The following is a 20,557-nucleotide window of genomic DNA, read 5'->3' on the forward strand; positions in this document are numbered from 1 at the left end:
CCGAAGTAAAAAATAAACATCAACGTAAATAAATAAAAATATAAAGCCCAGCCTAATGGGATACATAAAGATTATTCATCTGGACTGGTGAAATAACATGGCCTAAATGTGTAGCACTGTGCTGTTTCTTTTGCAGGTTCTCCAGATTATCATGAAGAAACAAATGGAAGGCCTGTAAAGATATTTAGGTATTTGCTTATATCTCCTCTATTACCCCAAACTGACCTACTCATTTTGAGAAGCATTCTTGACAGCAAAAAGCTATGGAGATAATATTTCTTTGCAATTGGTTTGATCCAGCCAGCATTTCACTCAGACCGATTTTGCACTAGGCTTGTTCTGGATAGAGAGCCCTTTTGCTCCCAGCGCTTATCTTGGTTTTCGCACAAGCTGCCCCAGAGCTGCAAGTTGGCCTGTCGCTTTTCCACAGCAAGTGAGATCCTCTTACAAGCGGTTTCTGCTTGCCATGGAAAAGCAGTGTGCCGACTCGCAGCTCTGGGGCAGCTTGTGAGAAAACGGAGAGAAGCACCAGGGGCAAAAGGGCTTTCCACCCGGAACAATTTAGCAATGTCCTTTCTTACTTGAAGTCTCCATCCCAGGACTGATTATTTCCTAGCCTGTTGGGATGCTCGGAAGGGATCCTTCTTTTCTTTTTCACCAGCAAAAAACCTGCTTGGATCCTGCCCAATGAATTGACAAACCATTGGTAAACCACCAAGTGGGATTTCAGAAAACACTGTTTTCCAGGTCTTTCGGTAGTTGTTCATGTTCTACAACCTGAGTGCTTGCTTAAAATCTTCATATATTGCTACTGACCGAAAGCAGCTGCTAGTGATATTCTGACACAGTGGAGCCAAGTGACCTTTAGATATTTATACATACTTCCTTGTTAATGTGTCTCATAGTGAAAGCTGTCACAGCATAGCACTGCCTCCAGCAAACCAAGCAAATGAGGCATATATACCTCCCAGGTTCCTTTAGCAAGCCTTCTAGTGATCCAAATCATTACCTTTCTTTGACTTTCCTAATGAACAGAGGAGGCTGCATACATACACATCGAGGTCCTTCATCAATCAGCCCATGTTCCAGAAAGTCCAGAAGGAGAGTACATCGTATCCTCCAGCTTTAAGTCTCCAATCCCTGCTCAGCTAGCCATTACAAACTTCTTCTACAACTACTGATCTCAGCTTCTTGAAACAGACATGCATGCATGGCACATGTATTTCAGCTGTCTGCCCCTGGCACAGTCCTAACTTTCAAATTCCTTACTCTAGGAACTCACTTCTCTGGTTTTGTGCTTTGGAAGTGCAGTTTAAAAATGTTATCTAAGCAGGTTGTTAAAACGTTTCAGTCCCCTCTCCCAGGTCTAAAGTTCCCAGCCTCCCACTGGGGGAGGGGGTTCCTCTGGTTTTGAGGTCCTCAACCTACCGCCTCCAAAGAGCTCCTTCAGTGCCTGACATGCCCATAAGAACATAAGAGAAGCCATGTTGGATCAGGCCAATGGCCCATCCAGTCCAACGTGATGATCTCACCCAGAAGTGACATCATCGTGCCATGGATGCTCTAGCATTTGGGTAAAAACTCTATGGCACCACAGAGTTTTTTACCCAAATGCTTGAGTGTCCCCTGCACGGCATGCCTGGCACTATGATGTCACTAAAGCACATGAGAGAAACTTTCCCCACCAGAACCAGGCAATCCTACCCAGGTCCTGAGTAAGTTAAATCTCTGCATATGGTTCAGTGCATCTTGTTTTTAGTGTACTTGCGTGCCAACGCATGCACATGAACCTCAAATACTAGTGTGCTGCCACTAGGGTTGCCAATTACAGGTTGAAAAATTCCTGGGTATGAGGGTTGCCGCCTCTGCCTTGGGAAATTCCTGGAGACTCCTGGAGGCATGGGAAGAGATCTTAGAAGAGCATAATGCCATACAGTCCATCCTCCAAAGCAACCATTTTCTCCAGGGGAACTGATCTCTGTAGTCTGGAGATCAGTTATAGTTCCAGGAGATCTCCAGGTCCCACCAGGAAGTTGGCAAGCTGAGATGCCTGGGGAGGTTGGAGTTTGGAGAAGGAACAGAGCTCAGCAAGGATGTGATGCCATAGAAGCCACCCTCCAAAGCAGCTATGGTCTCTTTTTTAATATGCATTTTATTAACAATTCAACTTTTTCCAAAATAACATATTCTTTTGCTATATTTTGTTTACAGAATTATAACACATTGCAAAGAAGTCTAACTTTTCTACCATAATGGTGAAATACAGATAAATTATCTAACAAAAGTAGAATTGAGATTTTACATTGATAAATTCAAGGTTTAAAAATTTAAAAGCAGAAGAAATTATTATAGTAACTATGGAACGTATGAAGCTGCCTTCTACTGAATCAGACCCTTGGTCCATCAAAGTCAGTATTGTCTACTCAGACTGGCAGCGGCTGTTTGGCATAACATTTTTTTCTGCTAATTATTCCATTATTCCATTATGTTTTAAAGTTTGTGACATAAATGGATTGTTAGCTATTTTACTCCATATAAAGTATAAAGTTTCTTCCTCCAGATGTTGACATTAGGGATTTTGCCATCCTTCCCGTTGTAAGCTATTAAAGTTGTAGCCACTGACAATTGTCACGTTCTCAGGGAGAAGGCAGGAGTCCAAAGCCGGTCCAAGGTCAAAGTCCAGGAAGTCAAGTCACCAATGCAGAATCACAAACCGGAATCAGAAGTCAATGTCCAAGAGCCAAAAGGTCAGGGTGCCAAGGAAATCAAGCAGGTCAGGAAGGAGCGTGGATGCAAGCCAGAGAATAGACTTGTTGCTTCCACAAGGTTATCAGGTCCTGGGTGGGAGCTATATGGGAGTCTCAATCAGCCTGCTCCCTGGGTGGCAGTGACTCTGCTAGAACTCAGGGCTGAGAGATCTGAAGCATTGGCGTGCCTCATGTCTTCGCTCTGAAAGTTCTTTCCGGAACCTGCTTCAAACTCTTGAGATGGGAGGAGGAGAGCTTGGAGGAGACTGATCGTCAACAGCTGACACTGGTGGCTGGAGAGCGATTGATGGGCCAGCTGCTGTTTGTTCAGCTGAGGGACTGGCTGGACTTCCAGGTCTGTTAACCCTTCCAGCTCCTCCTCGTCAGGGCTCATGACAACAATAGTGTTGATAATATAAAATTTGTCTTTCTGTTATAGGCATCACCATCTCAGAGATTCAGGAGCATTGTCTTTATGTTAAAAGGTAAGTCAAATCCAGTAATTTGTTTCATTTCATTCTTAACATGAGACCAAAATTCCTTAATCTTTGGGCAACCCCACCAGTAATGTATAAAATCTGCTAAACTCCTACATCCTTTCCAACACCTAGGATCAATTGCAGGGTTAATTCTCCACAGAAGAGTCAGAGTTCTACGCTATCTAGAAACTAATGTATATGACTGAGGAAAAAGGAAAGGTCCCCTGTGCAAGCACCAGTCATTTCCAACTCTGGGGTGATGTTGCTTTCACAACGGCAGGCTTTACAGGGTGGTTTGCCATTGCCTTCCCCAGTCATCTACACTCCCCCCCCCCCCAAGCAAGCTGGGTACTCATTTTACTGACTTCGGAAGGATGGAAGGCTGAGTCAACCTCGAGCCGGCTACCTGAAAACCCAGCTCCACCGCGGATCGAACTCGGGTCGTGAGCAGAGCTTAGGACTGCAGCTTTAACACTCTGTGCCATGGGGCCAGATGTTAAACACTTTTGAAGTATTGCCAGGGGATGCCCATATGTTTTCCTATCTTCCTGTGTTAACTCCATTTCACTGTCCAATTTCCATTTCCCATGGAATTGTGTAGGTTTTGAAGTATCTGCCTTTAACGAAATTTTATAAAATTTAGAAAGAACACCCGTAGACTGTCCATCAAAGTTTTTTAACATTATCTCAAAATCAGTGGGTGGTCTAACAAAGGTTTCTCTTAAAATTGAAGAAATTAAAACATGATGTAATTGGAGGTATTTGTACTGTGGAATTTATTTTCCCACTTTTTCTTCTAATTGTGACTTTGTTAGTAGAGTTTTTGAACCAAATCTCTCAGCCTTATTATGCTGGCTGTTTTCCACTGTTCAAAAGCTTTGGGTTCTGTTCCTGGTGGGAACCAGCGCAAAAGTTGGTCTAAATCTAAAGGTATTTTTATTCCCAGTGGATAGAGATCCAAGCAGCTGTTTTCTCCAGGGGAATTGATCATCATAGTCTGACGTTTACTTGTAATTCTGGAGATTTCCAGGCCCTAACTGGAGATTGGCAGCCCTAGAGAAATCCTTTACAAGTGGCAAACATTATTGGTTTGTGTTATTCTGTAGTAAGTACGACTCAATCTGTTGCAAGAGTAAAACTTTTGTTAAACATTCTCAAGGTTTTGTAAAAGGAAGTTTGTATTGGAAGCTGGCCGTGCACATCTGAGAAGTTATAGGAAATGAAATAGATATAATTTGCTGTGGGTTGAGCAGAGCCTTCAGCAATGTGCATTGTGTGGGCAGGGCTCTCAGGTAAAACCTTGATCTGAGAACTGAGAAAAACGTGTTAACAAATACACAAAATCAATTCTATCCGTTTTCTGTGCACAACCATTTCATAACGATTCAGTGAGTCAGAAACCATTCAGGGGACAGGGAGAAAACAACCAGCACTCCTTTGTAGTGTGCACTGCAGCCCAGAGGGAGTTACAGCACCTGGTGCCACAGTGGATGCTGTAGTAGCTAAGGGAACCTTAGTGGCCATGTACACGTACTGAGAAACCAGTGTAATTGGTGAGTCTCCATATAAGAGACATTTCCTACAGCTGCGCTTGCCAGGCTGTGGACTAAGGAAGCTGGAATTCATAAGATTGTTCTGTTGACAAGCCCTGTTTCAACCAAGCTGGATGAGAAAGGGAAAGGCTGCACCTGTGGGTTCGGGTCACTGGTAGCATCATTCTCTCAAGCCCCTTCTCCTTTTCACAGGCATGCCTCAGCCTGCCAAGCTTATTGTGCAATACATTCACCTCAGCCGAGAAGCACGTCAGCCAGTAACGGCTGGGTGCCATGGATGTTGTTTATATTTGCTAACTTCTGTGGTCTCCCAAAGGTGCCCAGAAGGAAGGAGGCAATGTAATTATAGCTGGGCTAGAGTAGGAGAGCTCCCTGGGGCACGTCACTCTGCAGGACACACATCACAGCGACTGGCAAACATACAAGCAGAGCACAATGATGGGACAGAGTCTTATTCAGGCGTACAGCGCATACTGTTCAGGGGCGTTGTTGTTTTTAATCTCTGTTCTCCGCAACCGATGATAGTGTGTTTGAGAACATATACCAAGTTATACCCTTATTTGTTGAAATACCCTTCAGTTGTATGAGAAAAGCATACTACTCCATACTGAGAAGACCCTCCACAGACTGCTGCGTCGCTAACCCCTTGGCGGCAAGGACACGCTGAGTCGAGTGACGGCAGCCCATCAGGAATCATGTAGCTCAACCTGAGCTGTGGCAATCATGACAATGGGTATAGGTTCTCTTGAGTTTAGTATTTCAATCCACCCCTGTGGGGTGAACATAAGAACATAAGAGAAGCCATGTTAGATCAGGCCAATGGCCCATCCAGTCCAACATTCTGTGTCACACAGCTGCCAAATATATATATATACACACACACACACTGTGGCTAATAGCCACTGATGGACCTCTGCTCCATATTTTTATCTAACCTCCTCTTGAAGGTGGCTATGCTTGTGGCCGCCACCACCTCCTGTGGCAGTGAATTCCACATGTTAATCACCCTTTGGGTGAAGAAGTACCTCCTTTTATCCGTTTTAACCTTTCTGCTCAGCAATTTCATGGAATGCCCACGAGTTCTTGTATTGTGAGAAAGGGAGAAAAGTATTTCTTTCTCTACTTTCTCCATCCCATGCATTATCTTGAAACCTCTATCATGTCACCCCGCAGTCGACGTTTCTCCAAGCTAAAGAGCCCCAAGCGTTTCAACCTTTCTTCATAGGGAAAGTGTTCCAACCCTTTAATCATTCTAGTTGCCCTTCTGTGGACTTTCTCCAATGCTATAATATCCTTTTTGAGGTGCGGCGACCAGAACCGCACACAGTACTCCAAATGAGACCGCACCATCGATTTATACAGGGGCATTATGATACTGGCTGATTTGTTTTCAATTCCTTTCCTAATAATTCCCAGCATGGCGTTGGCCTTTTTTATTGCAAACGCACACTGTCTTGACATTTTCAGTGAATTATCTACCACGACCCCAAGATCTTTCTCATGGTCAGTCTTTGCCAGTTCACACCCCATCAACTTGTATTTGTAGCTGGGATTCTTGATTCGTGAGCACTCTGAACAGATGAAAAATAAGAAGGGGCCGGGCCGGGCATAGACTTTCCAATTTCCAACGCTGGGGGGGGGGGGGCGGCTAGGCCAGAACTGGGGCCCCAGTGACATTATAGGGAGGAGCCAAAGACATCACAGGGAGGGGCCTTCATGGTCACTATCTATGGAGGAAGGGCCATGGAGATTTAGGGACGGGCACCCCAGAAATTTAGGAGGACCTGGGAACGCCCTTGACAATGCCCCTGGAAAAGTGGTTATAGTGATATCTAAGTGGTCTCCTGATGTGTCCTGCTTTGGAAAGATTATTTCAGAAAAGTCTTTAAGATCTGCATATATACATACCATGTGCACCACGTGCATAGGACAAACTAATGGCCACAAATTCGGCAGTTAAAAAGGCAACACAGAAAAGTCTGTTGGGGAACGTTTTAAAAGTTTCCATGGACATTCATTTAAGAGTCTTGTTTCTGCCTTATTTATAAGGGTAACTTTGTACTGAAGTTTACTAAGTGATGGCATCACAGATGCCTTCCTTTGGTAAATGCATGGCTAGAGTCTCTGAGCCAGGGCAGAATACAAAACAGTTCCTGTGTACTCAATTTCTGAGCAATGTACAGAGTTCAGAGTAGTAGCAATCTTCTCACTTCAAGCTCATATCCTATAAGTGAGTACACGTACATTCTGAGGCAATTCAGAACAGTGCCCATAGCCTGACGAGTGTTCCCTCCAAGCTGAGTTAGCGTGAGCTAGCTCACAGATTTTTAACCTCCAGCTCACACATTTTTGTCCTAGCTCAGGAAACATGGCCCCTGAGCACAATAATATATGGATTAGTTCACAACTTTAATGCCAGTAGCTTACAAAGAAGAATTTTCGCTCACAAGACTGCAGCTTAGAGGGAACATTGGCCATGACCCCAAAAAAACTCAGTTATGCCACCTAGGATTTTATATACCTTGCTTTCTTAGAATACTGCTTAGAAACACCACATTAAAAACACAGACGTTCTGAACAAATTATTCATAAAAACCACAAAATTAAGTTTATGGGAAATGACTGCATTTCTTTGCATGCTTAATTTCTGCTCTTTAAATTTAACTTGCAAAACACATTTGGTTTCAACAAATGATCTTCAGACAGCCCCTGGGAATAGGCTCAGTGCTATGTGGCTGGAGTGACAGCCCTTGGGAGTTAGAAGAAGTGTCTTTGGACAGGAATGACAGGCCCCAGAGTGGAATGACAGTCCCTAGGAAAAGAATCCATGCTCTGGGATAGGAATGACAGCCCCCAGAGTGGAATAACAGTCCCTAGGAAGAGAATCAGTGCTCTGGGACTGGAATGGCAGGTTGCAGAGTGGAATGACAGCCCCTAAGAGTAGCAGAAGCATTCTGGGACTGAAATGACAGCCACTGAGAGTTTAAGATGTGTTCTGGGACTTGAATGATAGCTCCCATAATGGAATGACAGCCCCTGGGGTAGTAGATGTGTCTTGGGACTGGAATGACAGGTCCCAGAGTGGAATGACAGCCCCTGGGGGTAGCAGATGTGTTCTGAGACTGGAATGACAGCCCCCAGGAGTAGCAGAAGCTTATCCCAGGTGATGGCATTCCACTCTGTGCTCTGTCATTCCAGTCTCAGAATGCTTTTGCTACTCCCGGAGGCTGTCATTCCAGTTCCAGAGATGTCTGTCTGGGCCCTGAGACCTTAATGGAAAATCCATTCCACATTTTCTTTGCAACTTTTCTTATGCTTTAATGTATTTTATTTGAGCCCATGCAAGTCAATTGGCATTCCTGGTTCATATTATCTCTAATGGGGCTTCAAGCCTCTCCCATTGTTTTTAATGGGCAATTATGTCATTCCTTTTAGTACATCCCCCCCAAGAATCCCTAAATCCTATAGTAATATATTTGCTGTAGTTTTGAAAGTGCTACTCAACTGTTTTTTTTCCCCCAGTTTCTTCTCTAAGCAGATACCAAATGTATTCAAGGATTATTATGTGCTGGATATCAAAATCTTAGTTATTAATCAGTGCAAAAATACTGTTATAAAATTGGCTCAGTCAGCTCTTTGTAAGCAAGAATGCGTTTATAGAAAAGCAGTCTCAACACAAACTGGCAGTGAACAAATATATATACAGTTAGAACATAGAAAACCAAGCCCCCTCAGACAGGCACTCACCAATCCCGCTGCACCCTCTAGGATCCTTCATTTGCATTTCCCTCCAAAATGCCTCACTTCCTTATTGGCTAATTCTAGCAGAACTGCCAATCAGAATGTAGGTATAAGGATCCTGGCCTGCAACGGACGTTTGCTTCAAGCTCAGTCATCAACTTAGTACATAACAGATACAACCAAAAACCTTTGCAGATAACAATTACCTTTTTACAATATCAAACGTCCTTCAGCCCTCTAAGCTGGCCGGATGGATAGACAAAATGGACACCTTTCCTAGATCTCAGGTAAGAAGTCTCTCTCCCCAGTGGATGCAGCTGCAAGAGACCTTCTCTTCCTAATACTAGGGATGTTATCAAATCTCTTTCCCTACCCCCTTGACCCAGGTATGCCCAGGTCAAAACAGCTTTTCCAATCTCCAGAGATCTGTCTTCCTAAAGACTCTGTAGCATTTGATATTTCCACCCATATGTTTCCTGCTTGGAGAAGAAAGGGAGAAGGGGGATGTTTATCTATCCATCCGTCTATCCATTTTCTAGCTCAATTAACATTAATAAGAAGGTGAGCTTGGAAGATCATTACACCACTGGCTTCCTTATTTCAAACCCAAAGAAGAAAATGCACACAGTGGGGAGTTTTCCTGCCTCACAATGTCCCAGGAGAAAAATTCATTTCTTCATAGGATCCATTACCTCAGTCATGTATCTGAAGATCAGTATCTCTCCTTCTTGAAAATATAAAATGGGCTGGAAAACATGTTCATACACTCAAAGGAGTTTGTCACTATTCCCTGTCATAGAGGAGAGAAGCCTGAGCCCCCAAACCCTGCACTGGTTGCCTGGGGGAGGCTCAGACCGCCCCCCCCCAAAAAAAAATCCAGGGGAGGCTGAAGCCCCCAAGCCCCCCCTCCATAGTTTATGCCTATGAGAAGTGGGGCATGGTACAGGAGGCTTGGAGGGGATGGGATGGTAGGTGAACTCGGGGGACATCTGGGTGCAAGTGGTATTAGGAAATGAATGAATTCACTGGAATAGTTTTGCATGTGTTGTCATAGTTAATGCTTTAATTGCAGCATTTTGTAGGTTTCCCTGCAAGGACAGGTGCTGAGGCATCTCTGCTCCAGCTCAAAGTGTCAGAGATGCTGATGGAGGAAAGAGTAGGACATTTTCCTCCATCGTTCTCTCCATGACTCAGCATGGTATCTGGCAGCTGCCTCGGTGCTCCCCTGGCTCAAGGAAAATTACAAAACCATTGGGAGGAAAAAAGAAAACGGGGATTTCCCCCTCCCTAATAATTCTTAACAGGTCAGTCACTGATAATCGGATTCTTGCGCATGAACATAGGATAGGGGTGAACTTATCTGGGAGAACCAGGTTTGATTCCAGAGCCGGATCTAGGGAGGGCATAGGGGGGTGCTTGTTCTGGGTGCCACCAGACGGGGGGCCCCGCCAAATTGGGTATGGAGCACATTCTATTCCATTGGCCCATATAGAACCAGGAACAGATTTATTCAAATAATCCACGATTGCTAAATAAGTGAGCTCTTCCATGGAAGGCTGCCAGTTTTTTTTTTTTTTAACTGGTTCTGAACTGCGTGCCTTCAACAAAAGTTTGATCTGCAGATATTAGCAGGTAATGATATTTACACCTGCCATAAAAAGCTTCATTTGCTCGGTTCTGCGAATCAAACCACTATTACAGACACAAGGATAGGGCAGGGGTTTTTTTTTTATTATTATTCTGGTAAGAGTTCAACCCTATTTCCATGACATTTGGAGGGTTCTGTTTTGTTTTTTTTAATTTATCGAACCACTAAAACGAACAGCTGGTCATTAAAGCAAGCCCTCCCCTCGATTATGCAGTTCATAGTCTGCTGCCATCCATCAAAGGGCTTTGGGGAGGCTCCTAATCTGCCATTTAGGAATAAGGTGCTTGCCCATTGTCATAGAATGACTTAACTGGAAACAGATGCAGGTCTCCTGGATCCCCAGGTTATTGCCTAACAACTGGACCACTGGACTTTTTTCCGTGCATTTGGATGACTAGACTGTTTAACGCTGAGTCAGACTTGGTGCATTAGTTTGGTGTAGTGGTTAAGTGCGCGAATTCTTATCTGGGAGAACCGGGTTTGATTCCAGAGCCGGATCTAGGGAGGGCGGAGGAGGGTGCTTGTTCCGGGTGCCTCCAGAGGGGGCCCCCCGCCAAATTGGGTTTGGCGCCCATTCTATTCTATTGGCCCATAAGGGGAGCCATTTTTTATTTTGCCCTCCCCCCTCAAAAAACATGCAGATCCTGTCCTGTTCCCCACTCCTCCACTTGCAGCTGCTGGAATGGCCTTAGGTCAGCCATAGCTCTCGCAGAAGTTGTCCTTGAAAGGGCATCTTGTGTGAGCGCTCTCTCAGCCCCACTCACCTTACAGGGTGTCTGTTGTTGTTGGGGAAGAATATAAAGGAGAATATAAATACAAAGAATATAAATACAAAGGCCTTTCTGAGACTCTGATTCAGAGAGAAGGGCGGGGTATAAATCTACGGTCTTCTTCTTTTTTGCTTTGTGTTTCATTTTGTCCTCTTGCCACATAAAGTCTCCATAATTTGAGAAGTGCTTCTACATTTACTAGTTCCAGTTTGAGTTAAACAGACCTTCATTACAATTTGGCACTAAGGGTTTTTCTAGATGGGGGGGAAAAAATCCCGTATATGACCTTTAGCCCCAGTCTTGTGCTAGTAGAATGTAGCCTCAGTCTTGTGCTAATAGAATGATGTCCTTTCAAACAGAAAGGTAGACTTGGCCCAGAAGATAAATGATCTCCCTGCAGCTAGGGTGTTTCTTTGAGAAGTGAAAAAGAAATGTGTGCTCCAGCACAGGAAAGGGATGCTATGCTCAGTGGTAATGACCAATCATGGACCTTCGGCTCCTGTACTCCTCCCTTAGTGCACAGTAGCAAACCATAGTTCGTCGTGACATCCAGACTGTGAAAAAGGAGCTTACTGTGGTTCATTCTCTTGCTTACGAACCCAGCTTCTAAACCATTCGAGGTTTTTACTCCAAACGGAGAGCCATGTGCCTCTGCATTTTGGGGGAGCTTCCACATGATGTTGTGCTACAACTGGCAACCCCAAGGAGACTAGGGTAGGCTTCGAGATTTACAAAAGCAGCATCCCACAATGGCACGTCACTTTCAGCTGTGTGACAAAAAAATGACATCACCATGTTGCAGGATACTCTAGGATGTCCCCAAAACTATAGTAAAAAACATAGACTTGTGGGGGAATCCCAGATCATATCCGACATGGCAACATCTCTTCTGGTTTCACGGCCAGAAGTGATGTTGTGGCATTGTGGGACGTCATTTTGTCCCCTCATTTCCCCTTGCTATCCTATTGAGCAGCAGTAGGAGTCCAAGCCAGAGGGTGGGAGGTTTCCCACCCCTAATCGCACTCATTCTAAACATGACGTATGGGGCTCCCTGTTTAAACACGATTGAAGAAAGAACTTCTTGTGACCTGATTTAAATAGGCAAATGCTATGTGTAGTAAAGTTGATAGTAAAGAGTTAACTGAAAACTGATTAGGGGTTGCAGGAAAACTCCAGCCCCCTGAACTGTTCTCTTTTTCTTAATTTCAGTTTCTGTTATAGTCTGAAGTTGTTGCAATAAAGCAGTTGTATTAAATTCAGCAACTCATGTGAGCACAGCAATTTATTTCATAATCACCATGAGATCACAAAATTGCCATGAGGTACAAAGCATAGCCTCTAAGCTTGGCAGTCCTCAGATCCCAGTGAGGGACCCCCCAGTTTTGCAGGCTTCTCCCTGCCATCATCCAGCTGGTCAGGGGAAGCCCTGCTCCAACAGCCACGATGTGCCTTTCCACCTCGAAAGGCTTCGAAGAAGCTTGGAAACTCCTTGTGTTTTGGAAGGTGTGTATACCTTTAAATCTTAGGAGGAGGAAAGCTGGATGGGGGCAGGGCTAGCTGGCAGAGCGATGTGGCTCTTCCTGGTGAGTCTGTAAAGGTGTAAGAAAGTAAGAGAGCCCAGTCCCTCCATTTGTTTTGCCTTTGTTGCGTAAGTAAATGGCATCGTAAAATGGATAGTAAAGAGTAAACTAGAACCTTTCATTTTCCTGTGTTAGTCTGAAGAACTTGATTGAAATACAGCAGATGGTTACATTCAGCAATTCCTGTGAGTAAATTGCCCCAGTGAGATCACAAAAGTGTGGGCTTGCAAACTGGCTATTTTGTCTGCTTTGCGAGTGTGTTCACTTTCATTTAGTGAAAGTGCAGCTGATGGGGGCTAAGGAAATGAAGACCATATTCAGGGGAACTGCACTGTTATATTTTTATTTATTTATTTTAGGGAATGGGAAAGTCTCCTGGCTCCACCTCAAATTTCCTAGATATTTTCTGAATTGGACCTGGCAACCCTATTGGCCTCATATGGCAAAACTGGAAGATTTATTTAGGAAGAGGATTGGCAGCAATATATTGAAAGACTGGACCACTATTTTCTAGCTAATGAGATCACAGATGCAGCTAAACAGCCACTGTAATCTGATGTCCCTTTCCAGGTCACCAATTAGAGAAGATTCCAAAGAAACTGACCTTTCCAGACTCTGGGATAATGAGGCAGCAGAAACCCACAGCTATCCAATGAGAGCAAGAAGACCTCTTGGTTATTTGAAAGACTATATCTGGGTGATCACAAAAGAAAAAGTAATCTTAAAGGGGGAAGAGTGTAGTAAAATAGATAGTAAAGAGTTAACTGGAACCTGATTAGGAGTTGGAAGAAAACTCCACCCTCCTGGACTGTTTTGTTTTTCTTAGCCTCAGTTCTGTGTTAGTCTGAAACTGACTGCAATAAAGCAGTTGAGTTACATTCAGCAACTCCTGTGAGTACAGCCTGTGCCCTTTCTTGAGGGAGAGGGTCCATTAAAGCCCCCCTCCTCGCTTCACTCTGCCAAGCCGCCAACTTCACATGGAGCAGTGGCTGATTTCCCAAGAGAAGATTTGCATTTATGCACACAAACACCCACCCCTCTGGATGGGTCTTTGGCCAAACAATATACTTGGATGCTTCCATGAGGGCCAAGGGCTACAGGCTTTTGACACAATATAGTCCTGCTGCACACCTTGAATTTTGCTGCTGCCAAAGCATGCATCGGATAGATAGGGCTGCAGAGAAAATAAATGGGCAGTGATTGGCTGCTGGTGTTGGTTCTCTCAATGGGACTGACTGAAACCTTTCAGTGCTGACATGCAATTTTTTTAAAAAGTTCATCACCCAAACCTGTGCTTTCTGGGTAAGTTTTGGGCAGCAGACCAATGGGGGGGGGGGGGGGAAATGTTCAGACTCTGAGCAAGACATTAACTTGCAAATTCAATCCTTGGGGGAAAAAAGTACTGGGAAAACTGGTTTAGGAAAGAATAGGGGGGAAATCAGGAAAGATCAGGACAGCTCCCATCTGTGGATACCAAAAATCATGGATCAGAGTCACACTGATGTTAAACAGTTTTTTCAGCAAACTTGGGGGGGGGGGGCTCCCCAGGTCTGAAGAAAAATATTAAACGTTGACATTTTCTCCAAAATGAAAAAAAAACACCACACGTTTTCTGAGCGAGCACAGATGAAACGCTGTTACTTTGCTTCTGCGGAGGTGCTCGGTAGCCGCATCAGAGTCCGGTGGTGGTGGACAACTGTAGCCACCATGGTGTTGGTGCACATCAAGAGCTGTCATGGTTTTGATGGACACCAGGAGCCATTTAGGGCTCCAGCTGTAGTGGCAGTGAATACCAGGAGCTGCTCTGGGCTTGGAGCAGCTCCCAGACATTGACACTGCTGCAGCCAGGCTCCAAGGTGAGCAGTTAGGCCTGGATGTGCCAGCTCATCAATGTAGGGTGTAGGGTTGCCAATCCCCAGGTGGGGGCAGGGGATCCCCCGGTTTGGAGGCCCTCCCCCCGCTTCAGGGTCCTCAGAAAGTGAGGGGAGGGGAGGGAAATGTCTGCTGGGAACTCTGTTATTCCCTATGGAGATTTATTCCCATAGAAAATCATGGAGAATTGATCCGCGGATATCTGGGGCTCTTGGGGGCCTGTTTCTGGGGGTAGAGGCACCAAATTTTCAGTATAGCATCTAGTGCCTCTCCCCAAAATACCCCCCAGGTTTCAGAAAGATTGGACCAGGGGGTCCAGTTCTATGAGCCCCAAAAGAGGGTGCCCCTATCCTTCATTATTTCCTATGGAAGGAAGGCATTGAAAAGGTGTGCCGTCCCTTTAAATGTGATGGCCAGAACTCCCTTTGGAGTTCAATTATGCTTGTCACAGCCTTGATCTTGGCTCCACCCCTAATGTCTCCTGGCTCCACCCCCAAAGTCCCCTGACTCCATCCCCAAAGTCCCCAGATATTTCTTGAATTGGACTTGGCAACCCTACTAGGGTGAGATGGGATCCCCCTTTTTTATTCTAATTCAGAGGCAGCTGACATTCTAAATGCACGTGTCTTGTGCTGCTATCTCGTTATGGTTGCCAGCTCTAAATTGGTAAATTCCTGGAAATTTGGGGGTGAAGGTTGAGAAGGTACCTCGGCGAAATACAGTGCCATAAAGTCCGGCTCCCAAAGCTGTCATTTTCTCCATCACTGTCATCTGGGGAGCAGTTGAAATTCTGGAAGATCTCCAGTCCCCTCCTGGAATTTGGCAACCCTACATCACATGTGAGTTATGAATGCAGCTTCAATCTCAGATAAGAAGCCCCGTTCAGCATTTTAATTTCAAGTATTCAGTCCTATGCACAAAAGCATCTCTAGTGTCCAAAGTCACCGTTAATTTATGTCTCAAGGTTTGCAGTACACTCCACAAACATCTCGTGCTGGTGTAACCACATTAATTGTCAGACTTCAAGTCAATAGGCCAAGTCAGCGCCAGGTCAAGGGTGCTTGCAATTCCAGGAACCTTATAAACCTGAGTATAAAAGAAGACACCTTGTGCTGTGTGCATCTGCCTGCCCCATCCTAGAGACCTGCACTGTGATCTAAACATCATTAGCTGCATCTCTGGAAGGGAATTTCCATCCCAGGGGATTCTGCAGAGAACACATTGTGCCCAGGTCTTTGGGGGTTTTGTCCCTACAGTGTGCAGTGGTTTGGGTCAAAGCAGTGTCTCCCATACAAATTAAATAAAGGATGTGTACTTTTGTTTGGTTATTAGGCTTGCTAACAACCTGGAGGAAAAAATGCCCTGCCTCTTTGATAGAGACTTACCTATACCGTGCATACGCTCATCCTTAAATTTCATTTTTTTTTAAACCATGTGCATTTATTTACAGAATATTCTTATTTAACCTATATGTTTCTCAGGCTGTCAGTTCAAGAATACTAAAATACACCTAGATATTTGGGCTTGATGACGGAGTTACAAAAGTTTTTAAGTGAGGAAATGGCTGGTTTTTGAAGCCCCGCTTTATGAAAAAGATAGCAGAGGGAACTTAATAGCACTTAAGAGGAGCCACTTAACACAGTCGACTAAATCAAAACTCTCTCTAAACAAGGAAGGGAACAATGTGATTTATGTGAATAACGTTTTGTTCCTTTTTATCAGAACGGTCCTCTTCACTGACAAAATCAGTATGCCTCTCTTGACTGGAATCCGCCCATGTCTCTCACACGACTGATAGGTCACTCACTTCGAGACAGACAATCAGGAGTCAGAACAGCCATTCAGGTGTCTGAAGAGTTTTGACTATGGTTCATTTTTCAGTACAAATTGGTTATTATAACTTTTAATTAATGGGTGTTAAGTTAACATCCAAAGTATATCGCGACTTTTAAAAAGTACTCCGAACATTATTTGTTCCATCTGTGAATATTGTTAAATGTGGAACTGATCTTCAGAAAAAAAGCTATTATGTACACCCAGGATATTTTAAGTAAGTTAAAATGGAATGTGATGAATCTTTGCATACAAATGTTAGGGAAATCTGAGCTGCCTCAGATCCACTCGGAGGAGGGGCAAAAGTGGGCTTTGCTTCAATATTATGTGTGAAATGACCCTTAACCCAACATGTGAGTATTATTCTAGTGCTGGGGGTGCAAACATATGACTGGCCCATCCAGGGCTATCCAGTCCATGAGCAACTAAAGAGAGAGAAGGCAGAATGTAGGGATGCCAGTCTTCAGGTAGGACCTGGTGATCCCCCCGGAATTACAGTTTATCTCCAAACTACAGAGATTAGTGCCACTGGAGAAAATGGGTGCTTCGGAGGGTGGATTCTGTGGCGGTGTATCCCACTGAGGTCCTTGTCCTCCACTGGCTCCGCTCCCAAATCTCCGTTTCCCAACCAGGATTTCACAATCATACCCCCACTGATGGCTGGGGGGATCTGACAGGAGGCTGCTGAGGGGGCCGTAGCTGACACACACAGGTGTGTATGGTTGAAGCTGTCAAGAAATAGAAAGGAAATGGCTAGGGAACAGGGCTAAGAAGTAAAATAGTGGAGGGGGGGGAATGGCAGCAACAGTGGAGAAAAAGTAGGCGGGGTGTTTTTCCCCCACTGGACTCCTCCCATCACAGCTCAGGGAGGAGCTACATGGGGGTGGAGGCAGGCAGCCTGAGCTGCCATCATCACACCAACTAGCTTCACATTTTTTTCAGATGGTGACCATGAGAGGCAGGGCTGGCCCTAAACTATCTGGCACCTAGGCAATCTTTTTTTGAAAACTGACCCTGCCTAGACTATCTGGCACCCTCGGCAAGGCTCACTTCTGCCCCGCACTGAGCACCAATTTTCAAAAAAATGAATTGTGGGGAAATTGAAAAGCATATCACTCTTTGTACTTGGCATCTTAAACAGCTGTGTCTGTCGCATCTATTGGACCAACAGTGATTTGGGAAGAATAGGCATCTCTAACAATTTCCAGGTCTTGCTGTGCAAAGCAGAAATCCAACAGATGCAGCGGCCTCTCCCTCGACAAGTTGACTGAAGGGCATCCCTGAACATGTGCAAAGTACCTCATGGGTGACCGCTGCTGCAGCTAGTCCCTGGAGTAGAGGCAGGCAGAGAGGAAGGGATGGGGGTGTGCAGCCTGGCGAGATTGCTGTGTCTCCCAAGGCCAACAGAGCTTGAGAGCAACGGGCTTGGAAGAAGGGGCAGGCCTGCGGGGTGCAGGGAGGTGGTAAACAGCGACAGAGTTTGGAAAGCTGGCCCAGCCTCAGCACTTTTGCCCAGGCTGATGGTCAGTTTCCGTTCAGCTGAGACAGCCAAAGTCGGAGGGTTTGTGGAGCCAGCCTCCTCCTCTGGCCACAACTGCCACCCAGATCCTCCCGGACCACACCCTCCACAGCACAGCAGCCAAAGTCACTGTGCTGCCTAGCCTGCCCCCTCAAGCAGCCCCAGCTGGGCTGGGGGCAGAGACACGCGTGGTGGGTGCGCTGCCTCCGAGCTGACAGAGAGAGGGAAGCCAAAGCTGGGCTGGCTGCTGCCGCTGCCATGCCACGTAGAGGGGAGGGAGGGAGGGGGCGCCCCGGCACCCTTAGGCCCTCAGTCCCCTAGGCAGTCTCCTAGTTTGCCAGCCCTGATTAGAGGGGTTGGTGAGAGCAGCAGTTTGCCATTGAAGGGAGGGGGCTGCTGGGAGAGAGAGGAGAAGGAGGGCTGGCGTGTGGATTGGGAGGCGACTGGGCTGTCTTCCCCACTCTGAGGGGAAAAGATGTCCCAGCCTCTGAAGGAAATAGAGGAGTGTCACGTGTCTGAACATCTGCTAGGGTTGCCAATCCCCAGGTGGGGGCAGGGGATCCCCCGGTTTGGAGGCCCTCCCCCCCCCCGCTTCAGGGTCGTCAGAAAGCGGGGGGAGGGGAAGGAAATGTCTGCTGGGAACTCTGTTATTCCCTATGGAGATTTATTCCCATAGAAAATCATGGAGAATTGACCCGCGGGTATCTGGGGCTCTGGGGGGGGGCTGTTTTTTGAGGTAGAGGCACCAAATTTTCAGTACAGCATCTAGTGCCTCTCCCCAAAATATCCCCCAAGTTTCAAAACGATTGGACCAGGGAGTCCAATTCTATGAGCCCCAAAGGAAGGTGCCCCATCCTTCATTATTTCCTACGGAAGGAAGGAATTGAAAAGGTGTGCTGTCCCTTTAAATGTGATGGCCAGAACTCCTTTTGGAGTTCAATTATGCTTGTCACAGCCTTGATCTTGGCTCCACCCCAATGTCTCCTGGCTCCACCCCCAAAGTCCCCAGATATTTCTTAAATTGGACTTGGCAACCCTAACATCTGCAGAACCAGGAGGCAGTATTGGGGTGGATGGGGGACAGTGACCTCCCTTTCCCCTCCTACCTGTTCTCAGCCTGTGAAGGAAAAGGGGTTGTGTGAGGACAGAAAGTGCCCCTGGGTAATAGACCCACCATCAAGTCTTCACCTCAGCCCTACCACTTCTGTGGGAAACACGAGGGATGAGAACTGGAAGTGGGAGGATCTAGGAGAGCCAGGTTCAGATCCCCCTTCCTAAGCCAGGACCCTGTCATCTGAGTCACCCACAGCTGGTCATTCAGCCTGGCCCACCTCACAGGGTTGTTCTTATTGGTGGGGATGGAGTGGTGGAGGGAGGAGTCTGGTGTGCCTCCTTCAGACCCTCAGAGATAGGACTGGGGAAGAGAAGGAGGAAGAGGAGGAGATTGGATGTATACCCCGCTATTAACATGGAGTCTCAAAGTAGCTTACAATATCCTTTCTCTTCTTCTCCCCACAACAGACACCCTGTAAAGTAGGTGGGGCTGAAAGAGTTCTTTCAAGAACTGCTCTTGAGAGAACAACTCTGCTGAGAACATGTGGCTGAGTGCGGAATCAAACCCAGTTCTCCCAGATTAGAGTTCACACTCCTTACCACTACGCCAAACTGGCTCTCACCAGAAAAGAAACAAAAGAGAGATAGATGGATCATAGCCATGCTCAGCTGCTGAATACGATTGCCAATCCCCATCTGGGGACAGGGGATCCCCTGGTTTGGAGGCCCTCCCCCTGCTTCAGGGTTATCAGAAAGCGGGGGGGATGCCCACTGAGCCCTCCATATAACCCTATAGAAACTGGCCCCCATAGGGTTTGTTGGAGAATCAATCAATGGGTATCAGGGGCTCTGGGAGGGGGCTGTTTTTTTGAGGATGAGGCACAGAATTTTCAGCATAGCATCTGGTACCTCTCCCCAAAAAAGGTGCCCCCATCCTCCATTATTTCCAGTGGAAGGAAGGAATTTAAAAGGAATGTGATCGCCAGAATTCCTTTCAAAGTTCAATTGTGTTTGTCACAACCTCGCTCTTGGCTCCACCCCCAAAAGTCCCCAGATATTTCCTGAGTTGGACCAGGAGACCCTATGGGCTTATGAGGGGTGGGATGTTGAAAAGCTACTTTATTTACTTGTAAGGAAGATGACTCATCTCTTAAAAGTGCTATATATACAAAAAGTAACTAATTTATATGGAAATGTAAGACACCCTCTTTTATGGTATCCCTTGGGGGGGAATATAGACCGTTTTCGCACACAGCTCACCTCACAGTCACAATCCTGTTCCCTCCGCAGCGTCCGGTTGGATTTCGCACCATCTGCGCCGAAGTTACAGGAAGTGCCGCAGCTTTTGCGTAGCAGACGTAAACCTCTAAACCCCAGTTTACGTTTGCTACGCAGAAGCCGCGGCACTTCCTGTAACTCCGGCGCAGATGGTGGGAAATCCGACAGACACCGCGGAGGGAACAGGATTGTGACTGCGAGGTAAGCTGTGTGCGAAAACGGTATTGGTCTTACATCTGATTAAATACATTTATTGGGGCTTTTGTAGGTTCCCCAGTAAATCAGTACTTTCACTGGTAGGAATCAATTGCTTTTATTTGTATTTTGAGTAAAAAATAATATTGTTAATTGGGTTTGCCTTTGCCATTTATAAAGTTTATATCTTCGGTACCGGGCATTACATTTTATGGCACATGAGGCCTGGCCTAACAAAATGACATATATAATGTCAGACCTGCCCCTCAGAGTTGGACACCATACCTCA

Source organism: Heteronotia binoei, chromosome 13, assembly GCF_032191835.1.
Source record: "Heteronotia binoei isolate CCM8104 ecotype False Entrance Well chromosome 13, APGP_CSIRO_Hbin_v1, whole genome shotgun sequence".
Taxonomy (NCBI): Eukaryota; Metazoa; Chordata; class Lepidosauria; order Squamata; family Gekkonidae; genus Heteronotia; species Heteronotia binoei.